Genomic DNA, 21292 nt, shown 5'->3' with positions numbered 1-21292 from the left:
TTTCAGGGGTTCGCGTGAACATTTTCACGTGATCGGGCCTGGGGGAGCGGGCTACGTGTATTTAAGGGGTTAGCGTGCACTTCTTCACGCGATCGGGCCTGGGGGAGCGGGCTACGTGTATTTCAGGGGTTCGCGTGAACTTCTTCATGCGATCGGGCCTGGGGGAGCGGGCTACGTGTATTTCAGGGGTTTGCGTAAACATTTACATGCGATCGGGCCTGGGGGAGCGGGCTACGCATATTTCGGGGGCGCGCGGGAAGTGAAACATGCGATTGAGCGGGAACGTGTATTTCGGGGGTGCGCGGGAAGTTACACACGCGATTGAGCGGGGTACGTGTATTTCGGGGGTGCGCGGGAAGTTACACACGCAATTCCATCAGGGTACGTGTATTACAGGTGTGCGCGATATCAACAGGGTACGTGTATTACAGGGGTGCGCGGGGAGCAGCACACGTGAATTGCATGTGTGGGTCCTCCCAGGTGTTCCCTCTACACCCTCCACGGCCCCTGCAGGTGGCTCACACCACAGGGGCCTACCCAGCACATGTCATGCAGGCACCCCACCCACCATGCCCATGCCCACCAGCCAACCCACATGTCAACTTGCACTACTCCCCCCCCAACGCATGTCCCCCTGCACCCCCAGCCACCAGGGGCAGCCTCCACCAGGCCCCCACCCATGTCTCCCACCACCCCCACCCCCCAGTCACCAGGGGCACCTGCCAGCAGGCCCCCACCCATGTCCAACTCATGTTCCCCACCACCCCCACCCCCCAGCCACCAGGGGCAGCCTCCACCAGGCACCCACCCATGTCTCACACCACCCCCACCCCTCCAGCAGTGCAGGGGCACCCACCACCAGGCCCCCACCCATGACTCCCACCACCCCCACCCCCCAGCCACCACCAGGGGCAGCCTCCACCAGGCCCCCACCCATGTCTCACACCACCCCCACCCCCCAGCCACCAGGGGCAGCCTCCACCAGGCCCCCACCCATGTCTCACACCACCCCCAGCCACCAGGGGCAGCCTCCACCAGGCCCCCACCCATGTCTCCCACCACCCCCACCCCCCAGCACTGTGGGGCACCTGCCAGCAGGCCCCCACCCATGTCCAACTCCTGTTCCCCAACACCCCCACCCCCCAGCACTGTGGGGCACCTGCCAGCAGGCCCCCACCCATGTCCAACTCATGTTCCCCACCACCCCCACCTCCCAGCAGTGCAGGGGCAGCCTCCACTAGCCCCCCCCATGTCTCCCACCACCCCCACCCCCCAGCAGTGCAGGGGCACCCACCACCAGGCCCCCACCCATGTCTCCCACCACCCCCACCCCCCAGCCACCAGGGGCAGCATCCACTAGGCCCACACCCATGTCTCACACCACCCCCCAGCAGTGCAGGGGCAGCCTCCACCAGACTCCCCCCATGTCCAACTCATGTTCCCCACCACCCCCACCCCCCAGCACTGTGGGGCACCTGCCAGCAGGCCCCCACCCATGTCCAACTCATGTTCCCCCCCCACCCCCACCCCCAGCACTGTGGGGCACCTGCCAGCAGGCCCCCACCCTGTCCAACTCATGTTCCCCACCATCCCCACCCCCCAGCACTGTGGGGCAGCTGCCAGCAGGCCCCCACCCATGTCCAACTCATGTTCCCCACCACCCCCACCCCCCAGCACTGTGGGGCACCTGCCAGCAGGCCCACACCCATGTCTCCCACCACCCCCACCCCCCAGCCACCAGGGGCAGCCTCCACCAGGCCCCCACCCATGTCTACCACCACCCCTACCCCCCAGCCACCAGGGGCAGCCTCCACCAGGCCCCCACCCAGGTCTCCCAGCACCCCCACCCCCCAGCAGTGCAGGGGCACCCACCACCAGGCCCCCACCCATGTCTCCCACCACCCCCACCCCCCAGCCAACAGGGACACCAAACACCAGGCCCCCACCCATGTCTCCCACCACCCCCACCCCCCAGTCACCAGGGGCAGCCTCCACCAGGCCCCCACCCTTGTCTCCCACCACTCCCACCCCCCAGTCACCAGGGGCAGCCTCCACCAGGCCCCCACCCATGTCTCCCAGAATCCCCACCCCCCAGCACTGTGGGGCACCTGCCAGCAGGCCCCCACCCATGTGCAACTCATGTACCCCTGCACCCCCACCCCCCACCACTGTGGGGCACCTGCCAGCAGGCCCCCACCCATGTCCAACTCATGTTCCCCACCACCCTCACCCCCCAGCACTGTGGGGCACCTGCCAGCAGGCCCCCACCCATGTCCAACTCATGTTCCCCACCACCCCCCCCCCCAGCACTGTGGGGCACCTGCCAGCAGGCCCCCACCCATGTCCAACTTATGTTCCCCACCACCCCCACCCCCCAGCACTGTGGGGCACCTGCCACCAGGCCCCACCCATGTCTCCCACCACCCCCACCCCCCAGCAGTGCAGGGGCAGCTTCCACCAGGCCCCCACCCATGTCCAACTCATGTTCCCCACCAACCCGACCCCCCAGCAGTGCAGGGGCACCCACCACCAGGTCCCCACCCATGTCTCCCACCACCCCCACCCCCCAGCCACCAGGGGCAGCATCCACTAGGCCCACACCCATGTCTCACACCACCCCACCCCCCAGCAGTGCAGGGGCAGCCTCCACCAGGCTCCCCCCATGTCCAACTCATGTTCCCCACCACCCCCACCCCCCAGCACTGTGGGGCACCTGCCAGCAGGCCCTCACCCATGTCCAACTCATGTTCCCCACCCATGTCCAACTGATGTTCCCCACCACCCCCACCCACCAGCACTGTGGGGCACCTGCCAGCAGGCCCCCACCCATGTCCAACTCATGTTCCCCACCACCCCCACCCCCCAGCAGTGCAGGGGCAGCCTCCACCAGCCCCCCCCATGTCTCCCACCACCCCCACCCCCCAGCAGTGCAGGGGCACCCACCACCAGGCCCCCACCCATGTCTCCCACCCCCCACCCCCAGCCACCAGGGCCAGCATCCACCAGGCCCACACCCATGTCTCACACCACCCCCACCCCCTAGCAGTGCAGGGGCAGCCTCCACCTGCCCCCACCCATGTCCAACTCATGTTCCCCACCACCCCCACCCCCCAGCACTGTGGGGCACCTGCCAGCAGGCCCCCACCCATGTCCAACTCATGTTCCTCACCACCCCCACCCACCAGCCACCATGGGCAATCTCCACCAGCCCCCCCCATGTCTCACACCATCCCCACCCCCCAGCAGTGCAGGGGCAGCCTCCACCAGGCCCCCCCATGTCTCCCACCACCCCCACCCCCAGCAGTGCAGGGGCACCCAAAACCAGGCCCCCACCCATGTCTCCCACCACCCCCACCCCCCAGCCACCAGGGGCAGCATCCACCAGGCCCACACCCATGTCTCCCACCACCCCCACCCCCCAGCACTGTGGGGCACCTGCCAGCAGGCCCCCACCCATGTCCAACTCATATTCCCCACCACCCCCACCCCCCAGCACTGTGGGGCACCTGCCAGCAGGCCCCCACCCATGTCCAACTCATGTTCCCCACCACCCCCACCCCCCAGTACTGTGGGGCACCTGCCAGCAGGCCCCCACCCATGTCCAACTCATGTTCCTCACCACCCCCACCCACCAGCCACCAGGGGCAGCCTCCACCAGGCCCCCCCCATATCTCACACCACCCCCACCCCCCAGCAGTGCAGGGGAAGCCTCCACCAGGCCCCCCCATGTCTCCCACTACCCTCACCCCCCAGCAGTGCAGGGGCACCCACCACCAGGCCCCCACCCATGTCTCCCACCACCCCCACCGCCCAGCCACCAGGGGCAGCATCCACCAGGCCCACACCCATGTCCAACTCATGTTCCCCACCACCCCCAAACCCCAGGACTGTGGGGCACCTGCCAGCAGGCCCCACCCATGTCTCCCACCACCCCCACCCCCCAGCAGTGCAGGGGCAGCCTCCACCAGGCCCCCACCCATGTCTCCCACCACCCCCACCCCCCACTCCCCAGGACCAGCCTCCACCAGGCCCCCACCCATGTCGCCCACCACCACCACCACCCCAGTCACCAGGGGCAGCCTCCACCAGGCCCCCACCCATGTCTCCCACCACCCCCACCCCCCAGCCACCAGGGGCAGCCTCCACCAGGCCCCCCCATGTCTCCCACCACCCCACCCCCCAGCAGTGCAGGGGCACCCACCACCAGGCCCCCACCCATGTCTCCCACCACCCCCACCCCCCAGCCACCAGGGGCAGCATCCACCAGGCCCCCACCCATGTCCAACTCATGTTCCCCACCACCCCCACCCCCCAGCACTGTGGGGCACCTTCCAGCAGGCCCCCACCCATGTCCAACTCATGGTCCCCACCACCCCCACCCCCCAGCACTGTGGGGCACCTGCCAGTAGGCCCCCACCCATGTCCAACTCATTTTCCCCACCACCCCCACCCACCAGCACTGTGGGGCACCTGCCAGCAGGCCCCCACCCTGTCCAACTCATGTTCCCCACCACCCCCACCCCCCAGCACTGTGGGGCACCTGCCAGCAGGCCCTCACCCATGTCCAACTCATGTTCCCCACCACCCCCACCCCCCAGCACTGTGGGGCACCTGCCAGCAGGCCCACACCCATGTGCAACTCATGTACCCCTGCACCCCCACCCCCCAGCACTGTGGGGCACCTGCCAGCAGGCCCCACCCATGTCCAACTCATGTTCCCCACCACCCCCACCCCCAGCACTGTGGGGCACCTGCCAGCAGGCCCCCACCCATGTCCAACTCATGTTCCCCACCACCCCCACCCCCCAGCACTGTGGGGCACCTGCCACCAGGCCCCCACCCATGTCTCCCACCACCCCTACCCCCCAGCCACCAGGGGCAGCCTCCACCAGGCCCCCACCCATGTCTCCCAGCACCCCCACCCCCCAGCAGTGCAGGGGCACCCACAACCAGGCCCCCACCCATGTCTCCCACCACCCCCACCCCCCAGCCACCAGGGGCACCAAACACCAGGCCCCCACCCATGTCTGACACCACCCCCACCCCCCCAGTCACCAGGGGCAGCCTCCACCAGGCCCCCACCCATGTCTCCCACCACCCCCACCCCCCAGCCACCAGGGGCAGCCTCCACCAGGCCCCCACCCATGTCTCCCAGCATCCCCACCCCCCATCACTGTGGGGCACCTGCCAGCAGGCCCCCACCCATGTGCAACTCATGTACCCCTGCACCCCCACCCCCCAGCACTGTGGGGCACCTGCCAGAAGGCCCCCACCCATGTCCAACTCATTTTCCCCACCACCCCCACACCCCAGCACTGTGGGGCACCTGCCAGCAGGCCCCCACCCATGTCGAACTCATGTTCCCCACCACCCCCCAGCACTGTGGGGCACCTGCCAGCAGGCCCCCACCCATGTCCAACTTATGTTCCCCACCACCCCCACCCCCCAGCACTGTGGGGCACCTGCCACCAGGCCCCACCAATGTCTCCCACCACCCCCACCCCCCAGCAGTGCAGGGGCAGCTTCCACCAGGCCCCCACCCATGTCTCCCACCACCCCCACCCACCACTCCCCAGGGCCAGCCTCCACCAGGCCCCCACCCATGTCTCCCACCACCCCCACCACCCCAGTCACCAGGGGCAGCCTCCACCAGGCCCCCACCCATGTCTCCCACCACCCCCACCCCCCAGCCACCAGGGGCAGCCTCCACCAGGCCCCCACTCATGTCTCCCAGCACCCCCACCCCCCAGCAGTGCAGGGGCACCCACCACCAGGCCCCCACCCATGTCTCCCATCCCCCCACCCCCCAGCCACCAGGGGCACCAACCACCAGGCCCCCACCCATGTCTCCCACCACCCCCACCCCCCAGCACTGTGGGGCACCTGCCAGCAGGCCCCCACCCATGTCCAACTCATGTTCCCCACCACCCCCACCCCCCAGCACTGTGGGGCACCTGCCAGCAGGCCCCGACCCATGTGCAACTCATGTACCCCTGCACCCCCACCCCCCAGCACTGTGGGGCACCTGCCAGCAGGCCCCACCCATGTCCAACTCATGTTCCCCACCACCCCCACCCCCAGCACTGTGGGGCACCTGCCAGCAGGCCCCCACCCATGTCCAACTCATGTTCCCCACCACCCCCACCCCCCAGCACTGTGGGGCACCTGCCACCAGGCCCCACCCATGTCTCCCACCACCCCCACCCCCCAGCAGTGCAGGGGCAGCCTCCACCAGGCCCCCACCCATGTCTCCCACCACCCCCACCCCCCAATCCCCAGGGCCAGACTCCACCAGCCCCCAACCCATGTCTCCCACCACCCCCAGCCCCCCAGTCACCAGGGGCAGCCTCCACCAGGCCCCCACCCATGTCTCCCAGCACCCCCACCCCCCAGCAGTGCAGGGCACCCACCACCAGGCCCCCACCCATGTCTCCCACCACCCCCACCCCCAGCTACCAGGGGCACCAACCACCAGGCCCCCACCCATGTCTCCCACCACCCCCACCCCCCAGTCACCAGGGGCAGCCTCCACCAGACCCCCACCCATGTCTCCCACCACCCCCACCCCCCAGAAGTGCAGGGGCACCCACCACCAGGCCCCCACCCATGTCTCCCACCACCCCCACCCCCCAGCAGTGCAGGGGCAGCCTCCACCAGGTACCCACCCATGTCTCCCACCACCCCAACCCCCCAGCCACCAGGGTCACCAACCACCATGCCCCCACCCATGTCTCCCACCACCCCCACCCCCCCAGTCACCAGGGGCATCCTCCACCAGGCCCCCACCCATGTCTCCCACCACCTCCACCCCCCAGCAGTGCAGGGGCACCCACCACCAGGCCCCCACCCATGTCTCCCACCACCCCCACCCCCCCAGTCACCAGGGGCAGCCTCCACCAGGCCCCCACCCATGTCTCCCACCACCCCCACCCCCCAGCCACCATGGCCAGCACCCACCAGGCCCCCACTCATGTCCCCTATCACCTCCACTCCCCAGCCACCATGGGCAGCCTCCACCAGGTCCTCACAATCCCCAATCATGTGCGTTATGGTCAGCCTCCACAGCCAAAAAGCCCTACCAAGTAACCCATTCACCCACATGGAAATGGAAATTACATGTTACACCCCCAATGTTCATTAAGCAAATGAACCCATGTCCGTCACACACAATGGTTGCAATTGAATGGGAAAACACCCAACATGACATGCATGAAACCAATGAGATGATACCACACAGTGAAGTATGAAAACAAAATTGTATTAAAAAAAAAAGAATGCAAAAGAAATTAAACAAACTACAATGGCAATGAAAAAAAGATAAGCTGCATGTCCGTATAAAAAAATAAAAACACCAAATCCTAATCCAAAAAAATGTTGTCCAAAGTCAAATGAAAAATGGTCAATCCAATGAAGAACTATGTACAAAACATCCAAGGGTCCATGAGCCCAACTGAACAAAGGAAACCTACAAAAAACCCTAACTAAAATGCAACTATATACAAAAAGTGGAGCAATGTCCGTCGACTCCAAATCATAAGAACAAACAAAGGAAACCTAAAACTAAAGAACTATATACAAAGGCGGCGGGCAAGTCCAGCGGCTCACTCCGTGGTGTTCCGGGCCAGGGCATCATCGAACTCCTGTTCGATGTCCCGGAGGCGGTCCTGTTCCATGGCCCCGAGGGTCCGCAGGGACAACGCTGTGTCCTCCTCCAACCCCCTGCGGATTGCCTCGAGGCACTCGGCCCGCCTCAGGGCCCTCCGCATGGAGTTCTCCGCCCTGACCATTCTGAGCCGCGCCTCTTCCGCCCGCCGCCGCTCCGCACCTATCTGCTGGCCCAACCGCTGCCACACAAAAGACACACCCCGTCCTGGGTCAACCTGCCCTCCGGCCGATGCCTGCCCCTCCGATGTTGAAGGCCCCGAGCCTTCATGGCTCCCACCACGTTGCTGCTGCTGCTGTGCCTCTGCCCGTGCACTTCCTCCTGCTGCCTGCACATCCTCCGCCGGCTGGGGTGCAGTTGTTGATGTAGCCACCCCTGCTGGACGTCCGACTCCCGACTGTGGCAGGGATGCCTCCTCCACCAGCCTGGCCGCACCGTCAGAGGCAGCTCCACAGGGCACCCAGGTGACTGATGGGTGGGAAGATGGCACAGAGGACGACTGGCGCGTAGGAAGTCCAGTTGAGGAGGGGGTCGGAGCAAGCCCCATCAGACAGAGGAATCCAGCCTGGGTGACCTGTCCCAGCAGGCTGACGTGGTCAACGAGCCATTCGAGATGACGTGCAGTCTCTCCAAGAAAAGACTGCAGGACACCTCGCATGGCCAGTTGACGCAACGCCACACCAGCCAGGACAGGCTCAACCCGGACCTGGATAGCCACGTCCGCAGGCAGAGGAAGGCCAGTTGACGTCAGCTCATCCCCTGCCTGAAAACGGGTCTGGACGTAGCCATCCCTGCTGGTGCAAGATGATGCAGGGACAGGATCGGGGACAGGATTGCACACAGGCACCTCCGCGGCGGCCTGTGCTGCACTTGTCCCTGGTCCTGCACTGCACCACTAGCACCAGTGGGATCCCCACCTCCAGACCCCGTCTCTGGTGCTTGCACGGCCTCCTCCTCCACCAAACCCCCCACCAACCTGGATGACTCCGTGCCATCTTCCCCTGTTGGGCCCTGTGGGGTCCCAGCTGCCCCTTCTGCTGCCGAGGAGTCCAACTCCAACCTCCGCCTCTTGGACCTCCCCCCGGCAGCTGCGGCCTGGGACGTGGCACCGGACTCCTCACTCCCCGACGAGATGACAACACGGGAGGGGAGCCGGGCCTTGCGTCTCCGGCTGGCGGTGGGATCCCCGCCGCTGTGCTCCACAGCACCTTCTCTGCCCTCTTCATCAGTTGACGCTGCAGACAGGGAGAAACAAAACACAGGCATCAGGGCACTGTACAATGGACACATACACACATGACAGTTGCACATGAGTGGCATTGGCAAACCTCAGACATGTCATCACAATCCCCAACACACATGTCATTACAACTCGCACACATGAGCCATACCACAGCCATATCGCAACTGCCACCACCATCCATACACATACAACAGCATGAGCAGCCAAAGGTGAGCCAGACATCACATGCAACACAGGAAGTGCACCACACATGTACACACACCACCACACTTGCATGCATGTGTACACCTCTGCCAAGTGTCGCACTGTTCAGACGGGCATCCATGTCACATCTGCCAATCAGGCTTCCACATACCGCTGTCACATGCATCCATGTTGCATCACTGTTGCACCCTTGTCAAATACACACACATGCACATGTACACAGTGCTGATACATGCAGCCGAAAACAACATACATGCGTGACATCACGGCCATGTCTACTTACATACACATTCATCCAAACATGTGTGCCCACACAACTGCATTTGGCATGCAAGCCTACACACACAAGCACCATCCATGTCTCACACATTACAGCCCTCGCATGTGTCAGCCCCACGGCCCTGTACACCCCCACCCATACTCAACCCCATACAAACAGATGTGCAACCTGCACACTACCGAATAATCACCACACGCACTGCTCACAATCAGGATGAAAGTACACTCATCGCTCGACTCCAGACGGGTCTGCTTCTCTAGGACCTGGACGTGGAGCGCTGGGGATATGCGTTCCAGGACCCTCATATGTTCTTCCGACAAGTGGCCCCGGCGCCCCTTGGCATCCGCTGCCTTCAAGAGGCACCGGGCCTTGTTCAGGGTCCTGGACCTGAAGTCCTCCCAGCGCTTCCTGACATGTTGTAAGTCGCGGACTGCCACCCCCTCCGCGTTGATGGCAGTCACGATGTCAGTCCAGATCCGAGTCCGTCCTTCCTTGTCGGCGCGGGAACTTCCGAAGAGGGCATCATACTGCCCCAGGACTTGCTCCACCAGGACACCAACTGCGGTGGCACTGAAGCTGGTGCCCATCTGCCTCTCTGGCCGGGGGTAGTCAGTGGTCAGAGATGGTGTTTGCCCCGACATGACAACCCCAGAGGCAGGAGTGGGTGGGCAACTGGGTCCTGGAGCTGGGCTGTGGAGCGATGGAATCCCAGTCGGGAGTCTTCCGTTCCAGCAGGGGTGGTCACAGCAACAGCACCCCTGGCTGATGTGCAGGCAGCAAATGGCAGTGCACATGGGCAGCAGGCAGTCAGTCAGCAGCAGATGGCAGGTGGGAGCGTGCTCGGGGCTCTGGGGGGCAGTAGTTCGGCCTTCTGGGCAGGAGCGTGGTCTTCCGTGTGCATACACGTGGCCAGCTTGATATGGAGTGATTTGGCACGTGAAAAATCTGCACGTCAGCGTGTAATTCGAGGAAAGGCCCTTAGCGCGTAAGCGCGTCTGCACGCATACTCATTTTCATTGGACAGAAGGCCCCTCAAGCGCAAGCGCCCCTGTGACGTGACGCGTACAGATGTGCATGTGCATTTCAGCACGCGTGAAAAACTGCACGTCCGCATGTAATACGATGAAAGGGCCATGCGCGTATGCACGGCAGCACGCATATGCGATTTCATTGGACCAAAGGCCCTTAGCGCGTGAGCGCGTCTATGACGTGACGCACGCTGGTGTTTCCCTCATTGCACGTGATGACAGAACACACGTGGATTTCCACCAATCGCGTGTGATAGTTCTTGGCACCCCGGAACACACGTACCCAGGCTAATCGCGTGTGGAACTTCCCGCGCACCCCGAAACACACGTACCCAGGCCAGTTGCATGTACGCACACTCCCCTCCGATCACACGCGATGACACTCGGACCGTATCCGAATACGGGAAACCCGCGCATGGCAAAAGACATGCACAGGCGTCAACGCGTCTTCCACACGAAGGCAGGCGGAAGCGTCCCCGCGCACAGTATAAAAGTGCGCGCAAACAACAAACGCGTATATACAGCTACGATGAATGCCCCATTTGTCGCTGCACTGATCGTGGGACACCGCAGGAGGAGGAGAATAGCCAGGGCACGCATTTTCGCACCACAGACAAGCCTTTTTGGGATGCCTGAGGACCAGGTCTATGGCAGGTATATGTTTCCACCCCATATCATCCTAGACCTGGTCAGGGAGTGGGAAGATGACCTCACATCCCCCACCCTTTGCTCCCAAGCATTGAGCCCCTTGGGGAAGCTGCTCAATGTCCTGCATTTTTTGGCCACTGGGTCATTTCAGCGGACCACTGCCATAGTGGGGGGGGTCTCACAGGCCACGCAGTCACGCTGCCTACACCAGGTACTGGCAATCATGACAGCGCGCCCCTCAGTCCGCAGGCACATATACATGCCCAGAACACCCGCAGAAAGACAGGCCGTTGTCCTGGATTTTTTCAGGGTGGCACACTTCCCCAAAGTGCTCGGTGCCATAGATTGCACCCATGTGGCCCTACGTCCACCTAGGGCCATTGAGCACATCTACCGAAACCGCAAGCACTGGCATTCCATCAATGTACAGGTGGTATGTGATGCAAAGGGAATCATCACCTCTGTCTATGCAAACTACCCTGGCTCCACCCATGACAGTTTCATATACAGAATGTCCGCCCTGAGCCGGGCCCTGGAAGCTGGGCAGCATGGCGACACATGGCTCCTAGGTCAGTACAAATGCCCTTGCACATGCATGCAAGTCACACACAGACAAATATCCAAACCCTAATAATCTCAACTATTATCATCATCTCCCCAGGGGACAGTGCCTACCCTCTGAGCAACCACATGACCACACCACCCCAGGTAAGATACAACGCCGCCCATATTGCAAACAGGGGCATAGTGGAGCGCACATTCGGAGTGCTCAAGTCACGTTTCCGCTCCCTTGACCGCTCTGGTGGGCAACTACTCTATGCACCACCAGTAGTGTGCAGGATCATTGTGGCAGCATGTGTCCCGCACAATGTTGCAACACGGCAGGGCGTCCCGGTGGACATGGTGGTGCCCCCACATCCCCAACCACAGGCGCTGCCCATGGGAGGGGACAGGGCACGTGGCGAGGAAGCCCGGACCCAGCTTGTGGCCACATTTTTCACCTAAACTCCCACCCCTGCAGAGTGCACACAGGCCTGGCACATACCAGGTGACAATCGATGATGACAAAGAGACAGTCAACTGTCACAACCTTACCACCCTGAGATAGTTGCCATGGAAGTGCCCCATCGTCTGCATCCCTAGCTACTTAAACACAAGCTATCCTGTGTGAACAAAAGGCACACATATGACATATGACATGATATGGGCCATACACAAGTATTCCAAGGCGCAATGAGGCAGGGAGGGGGGAACAAGGGAACACAGAGAACGGTACTACTAGGCCAGGTGTCATTGGGATCGTGCAAGTGCAGGGGTAGGGGGAATGGGAAAAGTGCAAGGGGAAGGGTGGGGGGGAGTCCAGTACAGGGGAAGTAGCCCAAAAAAATAATACATATGTCGCCTGGTGGCAACTACAAAGGTAAGTGCAGACAAGTGCTGGGAAGGGAGGGCTGTAGGGATAGAGAGACAGTACTGCAGTGCAAGGGTTGCCAGGGAGGCAGTGCAAGTGGAGAGTGGCTGGGCCAGGGACCGAGGTCGGTGAGAGTGGCCCAGTTGCAGCTCCTGTGCAGTTCCAGTGGAGAATTCTGCAAGGGAGAGGCAGACAGAAAGCAGAAGCAAAGAGGAAGGTCTCGAGGTGCTTCCAGAACTGGAGATGATTCCCCTCAAGTTCAAGTCAGGCCGGAAGTCTGTTCCAGGGGGAGGGCCCTGCTGCGGAGAGAAATCTACCCCCAGCTGGTTGCTCTGAGAAGCGGATGACACGGACATGCAAGGTGTGCATCACCCACACCTGCAAACCAGGCCATGGCCATCACTGTCATGTCACTCAAACCCTCCCAAACATCAACATGACATGGCACGCAATACCCATACACCAATGCAGTAACGATAAGGTACACATTGCCATGTCCTAAATGCACAGTGGCATCGGACACTGCTGCCTGACCCGGAATCAGATGAAATGACAGACCAACAACCTCACACCCAAAATAAGTCATTTCCAAATGCATTACAACAGTCGTAGACGTAACATCACAATGAATGCCTGTCTACATGCACATTATGCATTGCAAAATCAACACTGCAGCTCATGTGTGCAGTGTCCTACTCCTGCATCACACTGCTCAGCGCACAGCACAGTGAACAGCCATTGTGTGTGATGCACACCCTGAGCATCACATCTAAGTGACAGACCACGTCAAACATCAAATTAGGCATGTACTGGATCCATGATCGGTCACAGAACATGTGCTGCCGGGACACAGTGGGCACCAGAAGGCAAACAGTGTACACGTGTATATGCAAGGGTGGGAGTACATGTAGTGCATCAGAGTGCAAGTGTGTGGTTCTGCAAGGACATGCACTCCACATATGCATGTGCACTCAAGTGACCATCAGTGTTCCCTACACATCACATGTGAACATCCACCATGTGTACACCCCAGCATGTCAAACCACAACTATCCCCTCGCACCTGAAAGGAAAACACAACACATGAACAGGCATTGATCAGCAGAACACAACATGTACATGGGATACCACCATTACTATGTCAGAGTTCCCATCACACTGCAGGGCAAAGCAACTATCAACAACAACCCCCCCCCTCCCTCACAAATGACCATGGCCCACTGAACAACTGCACCTGGGTCATGGAGCCTCCAAACTTCAATTCCACCTGGCCACAGGATCACCTTTCCCCTTCGTCACCATCTCCCACCTTGTGTGTAAAAAGATGCCTGAACCCTCAGAATCCACACTCATTTTCCGAAATCACAAAATCCAAGGCATAAAAATGAACCCAAACTTGACGTAGCAGTACCTCACAAAGGCCAAGTACTACCACAATGATGCAACAACCAAGGTAGCACAGCAAAACAATGTCACCACAGGATGTGAGACATGTGTGGTACATGACATAGGATGATGCACCATGAATGGATGTGTACTGTCAGAGGTCCCCTGTACAGGCGCGGGAGTGTCACAAAACAACCACCCCCACCATGTCCCGGGTGCCTGCAAGGTCAAACTCACACAGGCCCCTGAGACCCTGGTGGGGAAGGAGTTTCAGGGATATGCAGTCGGGACAGGTGTTGACACATTGGATGACTGGAATGAGCGGCAGGAGAGGGGAGGAGGAATGACACATGAAACTAGGGAATGCACGAAAATGTACAACCTGCATGAACACATACACAATCCAAACAGACTTGGACATCATTGTCATAGCCTTCTGTAGTCCAGGCTCAGGAGTGGTACGAACCAACCACCCCCTCTAGGGTTTTGGCGCCTGCAAGTTCGGGGCTTACACAGGCATCCGCAACCCCAGTGGGGAAAGAGGGTCAGGGAACGTTGCTTGGATAGGCACGGGAAGCAGGAACACCGGGTAGGGGGTACAGGTTTCAAAATTGCATAGGATCACGGGTGATTAGGGAGAAAAAAACATACCAAATTGAACCACACATACATCCATGCATCAGTACATTCCCCAGCAAGCCTATGCAGAGCAGTTTTTAAGAAAAACAACAAGACACTTAGCTCTGGTTTTGAGTTCTGGCCTCCTGCCTGCGCACTCTCAGGTCCGGTTACAGGAGCACTCCAATGCTGCAAAGAGAGACACAGTCAACAACCTGTACGTGCCAATTGCACAAAAACACAACACCAAACATGCCCCATAGCAACAGACTACTCTACAAACAGACAATCTGTGTTTGATGCTTCGTACCCATATATAACATCACCCCTGTGACGGGTCATACACAGTCAATGCAGTAACGCAGCCGCTGCTGGGTGCGTGGCAAATGGAACACCAATGTGTCACAATTCACACAACATGCAATGTTCCCTGGGTAAGCAGACAGACCCATATAGCAAGCCATGACTACAGAGCAAGTTGCGTACCACCATGACCGAAACAAAGTTGGCAGTGCATTTATCATGAAGTATGTGGAAAAGACATGCACTGCACCCGAGTATGTCCCTTGCTGCATGTCCCTGTGAGCTGCCCCTTTCCATGTCTCGGAAGGCTACATGGTTGATACAAGTGCCTCAATGGACCTTGGTGTACCGGGGGATATGTACCACTGCCCCTGCATGTGTCCCAGACAACCCTACTATCAGCAGCCATCTGTCCACAAACACATCTGAGCTGCATTGTGTGCTTCAACACCAATATTCGTCTAAGCTCACCCTCAGTGCTGTGACCAAGCCTGCATGTGCAACTCGCCTGGTGCAAGCTTTGCTGTGTCGTGGCCCCCCTGTGATGCTCACCTTGCCTGGAGTTCCTTGGAACATGTCAGCAGTTCTAGGATGTGGGTCTGCAATCACCGTGCCTCTGCTTCTCCACACATGTGCATGTGGGCACCAACAAACGGGTCCAGAATTCCGTCGTCCAATGGGACATGTCTGCTGGCAAAGGTGCTCTGGAGGCTCATCCCCCTGCAGAAAGGGCATGAAACACATGATTAATGCTTCAAAGTCATCTGTATGTGTCTCATCAGGCATCTCATTACTTGACCATGTCAGAGAGTCACATCACAAATCACACCATCAGTCCGTCTTTCACCTCCAAAGTGTGGAACACTATCTACAGCATGAATTGCAACAAGCACATGTACAGGAAAGATAAGAAACATACTACATAATGCATAGCAATCAATGTCCACATTAATCATGACACACCCCATCTAGCAAAAGCTGAACAGTGGACAATGACACCTAAATCATCCCCACTAGGGGTGTCAACACAAGTCACACAGCACCAGACATGCCACAGATATGACAGTCCAATGCCCTTGTGTAAAATGCTGTAACACCGAACCATCCTTGCGAGCCCATGGATAAGGGAGGCAGGAGTGGCATACGTGAGTCAAGGAACCCAAGCAGCAAACACATACACAAGACAACCATGAAGGGCCCAGCTGGAACAGACAGTGGATGCCTTCAAAAGCCACAAAGCACCGCACCGTCACATGAAAGCACAATAGACTAGCAATTTTAAACTAAATCAACTATTAAATAATTACACTAACTATGGAAAACCTACATTAGCTATTTAAACTAACTATCAAACAGAAACTTAACTAACTAAACTAAAAGAAAAATCAAAAATGGCCACATACGACCTGGGGGGGGAGGGGAGGCACCCAGGAGGGGGGAGGTACAGGGTGCTGCTCAACATCCACATGCGATGATGCTGAGCCAAAAAAAAATCCTCCATGGGCTCAACGCCTGCACAGCACGACCTATGTGGGAGATAGATGGTCGTCCGAGTCTGGCTCATCCTGGAAAGGAGGATGTGGCACAGTAGCCTGGCCACGCCTAGCCGCAGCTTGCCCCTCGTCGACAGCAAGTCTGCCGGACGGGTGAGCCTGGTTCTGTGTGGCGATGTGACGTAGGTCTGCATGCAGAACCTCCCGTGATACACGTGCTTCCTCTTGCAAGGTAGCACGTGCAACACGGAGTTCCTCCTGCAAGGCCTGGCTGGACAACCGCTGCACCTCCCGGCAAGCCTGTAGCTCAGCCGGGATGGTACGCTCAAGCTGTGCAAACCTCTCCTCTGCCTGCTGCCTCTGGGACATCATAAGGACACCCAGAGTGGATCTGAGGGAAGCATACCCCTCCCTCAAGGCATACATGTGCGCCTCTGCGTGAGCACCAATTGCTTGACGCAGAGACGACATTTCAGCCTGGCGTGCCCTGTCTGAGGCCGCCATGCCCAACCTGAGCAAGCGGGCCGTGGACCGTGCCGCCTGCTGCTGGAGAAGCACCTGCCTAGCAGTGGGGAGCACAGATCAGGCCACACGCTCCATGCTCTCAGCGATGTTCTCCATTGCTGCCCCCTGCCGTTCGGAATTGGCAGTCATGTCTTGCTCCCACTCAGTATATATCGGTTGCGCGCGGCGACCGCGTTGCCGGGCTTGACCCCTGCGGGACCCAAGGACTGGGGGTCCTCACTGTGTTGGCACCGCCTGCGGCTGCACGACTACATGCCCCGTCGACGTGATGTCCCAGGCACATCAGTGACTGGTGTGGAGGGTGACCCTGCGTCCCGATCCACCACGGGCGGAGGAACCAAGACTGTCTGACCCCTCAGTGCAGGGGTCGCAGACAGAGGAGTGTCCACATCAGAATCACTCACCCCTGACACATGGACTTGATGGTCATCCAACTCAACATGGACGTCAGAGTCGTCATCAAGGCTGGACTCATAGGCAGCCAGAGACAAGATGGACTGCAGCACTTGGGGGTTTTCGTGGCCTACCACCCCACGACCCCCACTAGTGCCGGGTTGATGTGGCGTTACCAACCCTGTGTCTGGCATGACAACACCATCCTCTGCCTCCATTGCATCATCACCTGAAAAATAGAGAGGAAAAGGTCAATACACATGTCAGAAGCACACAACACACACACACACACACCGACAGCAAAGGCATCAGGCAGACATGTGACACACAACATATGACCTGGCATGCATGCTGGGTCTACTTTGAATAGCTTCTGTGATCAGACCTGTTGAAAGGTGGCAGTTTCCATGGAAGTGGGTCTATGCAGTGCAGAAAATGTGTATGCCACTCACTACCTACATGTACAAGCACTACATGGTGTGTGCCAAGAAATGTGAAGGCAGTGCAATGTCAAAATCAGACATCACGTGCATTGTGCATTCAAAGTGTACCATGCCTAGAAGCCAAGCACCCCTCCACCCCAGTACCAAAGCAGGGATGCCTAGCATGGTATCAAAAGGCTGACCATACACCTGTGTATTGACAGGCAGTGTTGACTGGCATCAACAGCTTCATGTGATTCAAATTACAACACTGCAAATGATGCTGGGACAGTGGGCAGGACACATGATGGAAACTCCGGAGGCCGCCCACGTGTGAAGAAGACACAACAAGAGTTGGACAGAGTCATTGGCCATTGAACAGGCTGAGGCCTGTGAGCCACACAGATTGTCAAAGCCTAAACATGTGTGCAACGCAGGACTGAGGCACAGTTGACATGGGAAGGCTGATGAGATGGCAGGCAATGTATGTAACCAAGGACTTATATTACAGTGATCATCCAGTCAAGGACACATAGGGGCATGCGTGCAATGCACTTGGAGCATGAATGGGCACTCATGTCCCTGCGGGACATCTGACCCATGCACAGTACAAGTGAGATACCCTGCATCGAGTACTAAGGCTGTACCACATGGCATATGTCTGGCAGATTCCACGCTGGAAGTTAGCATCTACACAGGACACATGAACAGGAAAGTACACATTGGCAAGATTGGAGCAGACCAGTGCAAAGGTGGAACTGGGGTGCAGAGTGGCGGAGGAGGGGCAAGGGAGCATGCCTACATGGAGTCCCGCATGCAGGCAGAGGAGACATGCATGACGGTAGCATTGCATTACTTACACATCAGAACCATGTACACGTCACATGTAGCAGCAATCATGCACAACACATCCCACAAGTGAAACACACACGTCCTCAACAAACACGCATCAACACTCACTGGACTGGGCATCAAAGTCCAGCTTCTCTCCCACTCCTTCGACCAATTCAGGTGGTATGAACTCCGCAACGAGAGCCTCATGCGGAGTGAGTTCTTCCTCCTCTGGTGCAGGCCCACAGCCAGTCACCAGAGTCAAGTTGTAATTTGAGGCACGCTTGGCCTTAGTGCTGCGCATGATGTCATTCCAACGCTTTTTGCACTCCTGCGCCGTGCGCACCTCACGGCCGAATGAACTGACATGTTCCGCAACATGCTTCCAGTGGGTGTCACGTTGGGCAGCCATGGTCTGACTATTGGCACCCACTAGCATGTCACGGCTGTGGCCCTGCACGTAGTCCACGAGGAAGTCCAGTTCCTGCTTACAGAAAGGCTTCTTCCTCGACGTGCAGGAGGTCGTGGCTGTGTGTGGGGTCCCAGCCTGTGCTGCAGGTGCAACCTTCCTCCTCTTGGACTGTGGCGCAGACCCTGGCTGGCTAATGTTGCCCTGACCAGCATGGCCAGTGGGTTCGGTGGATTGAGCCAAGGGAGTGGCAGGTGGAGGGATGACCAGAGGCCTGACTTGTGTCAGTGGCAGCTTGGTGCCCACTAATGGACCCTGCGCAGCAACATCAGCTGTGGCAGGGTGGTTAGCCGCAACGGTCCTGGTTGGCAGACTCACAAGCGGGGTGCTGTTGGGTGCATCTGCCCCTGCACTTGCCAACACCCGGTTGTTCGGGGCAGCAGTTGACATGACTGCCCCAGGGACACGTGTCTTGGTCTGAGCAGCCCGGCCTGCCCCTATGGTTTCCCCCCTGGCCTGTTGGAGATCTACCAAGGGCTCTTCAAGTGCCAACGCAGCCTGCGCTGGCAGACCCTGAGCCTGGGTGGCGGTGTCCACAGCTGCACCTGCAGCTACCAACACCCTTGGGCCCGTGGCAGTCGATGGAACGGACTGCTGGGTCATATGGGTGCCAGTGCCAGATGCAGTGCCAGATGCAGGAGCTGCATCCCCCGGAACCACAGTGGGTGGTGGCATGGCTGCACCGACACATGGCACAACATTGTGCTCAAGTGGCGCACCCCTGCCTCTTCCCCCTCTGTGGCTGCCCTGGACACCCTGGAGTCCCCCTTCTCCCTGGTCACCACGGCCACGTCCCCGACCACGCCCGCCACGAGGAGTACGCCCAGCTGAGGCGCCCCTCACCTTTGGTGGCCTCCCAACCATGGCACAGATGTAGTAGTGCTGGCACAGATGGAGTGGTGCCAATGGGAGGTGTACAGCACAATTGACCTGGGCAATTGGGGTGAAGGGGGTGGGAAGCAAGATGTTAACAACCCCCCTGCACCTGCAAGGCTGTATGTGACCCCGGTGATGTGGTGACGGGTCACGCAACGCTCAGGCACCCCAAAACGGCAGTAAAACCGTGCACGCAACCCTGCAGCCTACGTGCGTGGATTCAACCTCCCGCAGTACGCGGTGGCACCCAGTAACACGTATAACGCATACGCGTGGGACACGCAGGCTACTATGACATGGAAAATGGGTGCGATACACAGGGGCACCCGCAGTGGGAAAAAGAGCGTGTGTGACTCACCGTCTGACTAGCGCGATGCAGAAAAACACGCGTAGCCAATACCCCCGCAAAAAGAAGAGATACGTCCTTGATAGCTGTGAAGTTGTGAAGCAGGAAGCAGCAACACACTTCGGTCTCCACGAAAGGCACGTACAGCGAACTGATGGGCCCGCTCACCTTTAACCCGTGCTGAGGGAAACGCACGCGCGCGTCACGTCACTTACGCGCATAGGCCATTTCCTCGTATTACACACGGACGTGCAGTTTCCACGCGCGCTTACGCGCATGGCCCTTTCCTCGTATTACACGCGGACGTGCAGTTTTTCACGTGCGCTGAAATGCGCATGCACGTCTGTACGCGTCACGTCACAGGGGCGCTTGCGTTTGAGGGGCCTTCTGTCCAATGAAAATGCGTATGCGTGCAGACGCGCTTACGCGCTAAGGGCCTTTCCTCGAATTACACGCTGACGTGCAGATTTTTCACGTGCCAAATCACTCCGTATCAAGCTGGCCACGCGTATACACACGGAAAACCACGCTCCTGCCCAGAAGGCCAAACTACTGCCCCCCAGAGCCCCGAGCATGCTCCCACCTGCCATCTGCTGCTGCCTGACTGCCTGCTGCCCACGTGCACTGCCATTTGCTGCCTGCACATTAGCCAGGGGTGCTGTTGCTGTGACCACCCCTGCTGGAGCCGAAGACTCCTGACTGGGATTCCATCGCTCCACAGCCCAGCCCCAGGACCCAGTTGCCCACCCACTCCTGCCTCTGGGGTTGTCATGACGGGGCAAACACCATCTGTGACCACTGACAACCCCCGGCCAGAGAGGCAGAGGGGCATCAGCTTCAGTGCCACCGAAGTTGGTGTCCTGGTGGAGCAAGTCCTGGGGCAGTATGATGCCCTCTTCGGAAGTTCCCGCGCCGACAAGGAAGGACGGACTCGGATCTGGACTGACATCATGACTGCCATCAACGCGGAGGGGGTGGCAGTCCGCGACTTACAACATGTCAGGAAGCGCTGGGAGGACTTCAGGTCCAGGACCCAGAACAAGGCCCGTCGCCTCTTGAAGGAAGCGGATGCCAAGGGGCGCCGGGGCCACTTGTCGGAAGAACAGATGAGGGTCCTGGAACGCATATCCCCAGCGCTCCACGTCCAGGTCCTA

This window comes from Ambystoma mexicanum, chromosome 12 (genome assembly GCF_040938575.1).
Source record: "Ambystoma mexicanum isolate Mex_15411 chromosome 12, UKY_AmexF1_1, whole genome shotgun sequence".
NCBI classification, from domain to species: Eukaryota; Metazoa; Chordata; class Amphibia; order Caudata; family Ambystomatidae; genus Ambystoma; species Ambystoma mexicanum.
This window is presented reverse-complemented; position numbering follows the sequence as displayed.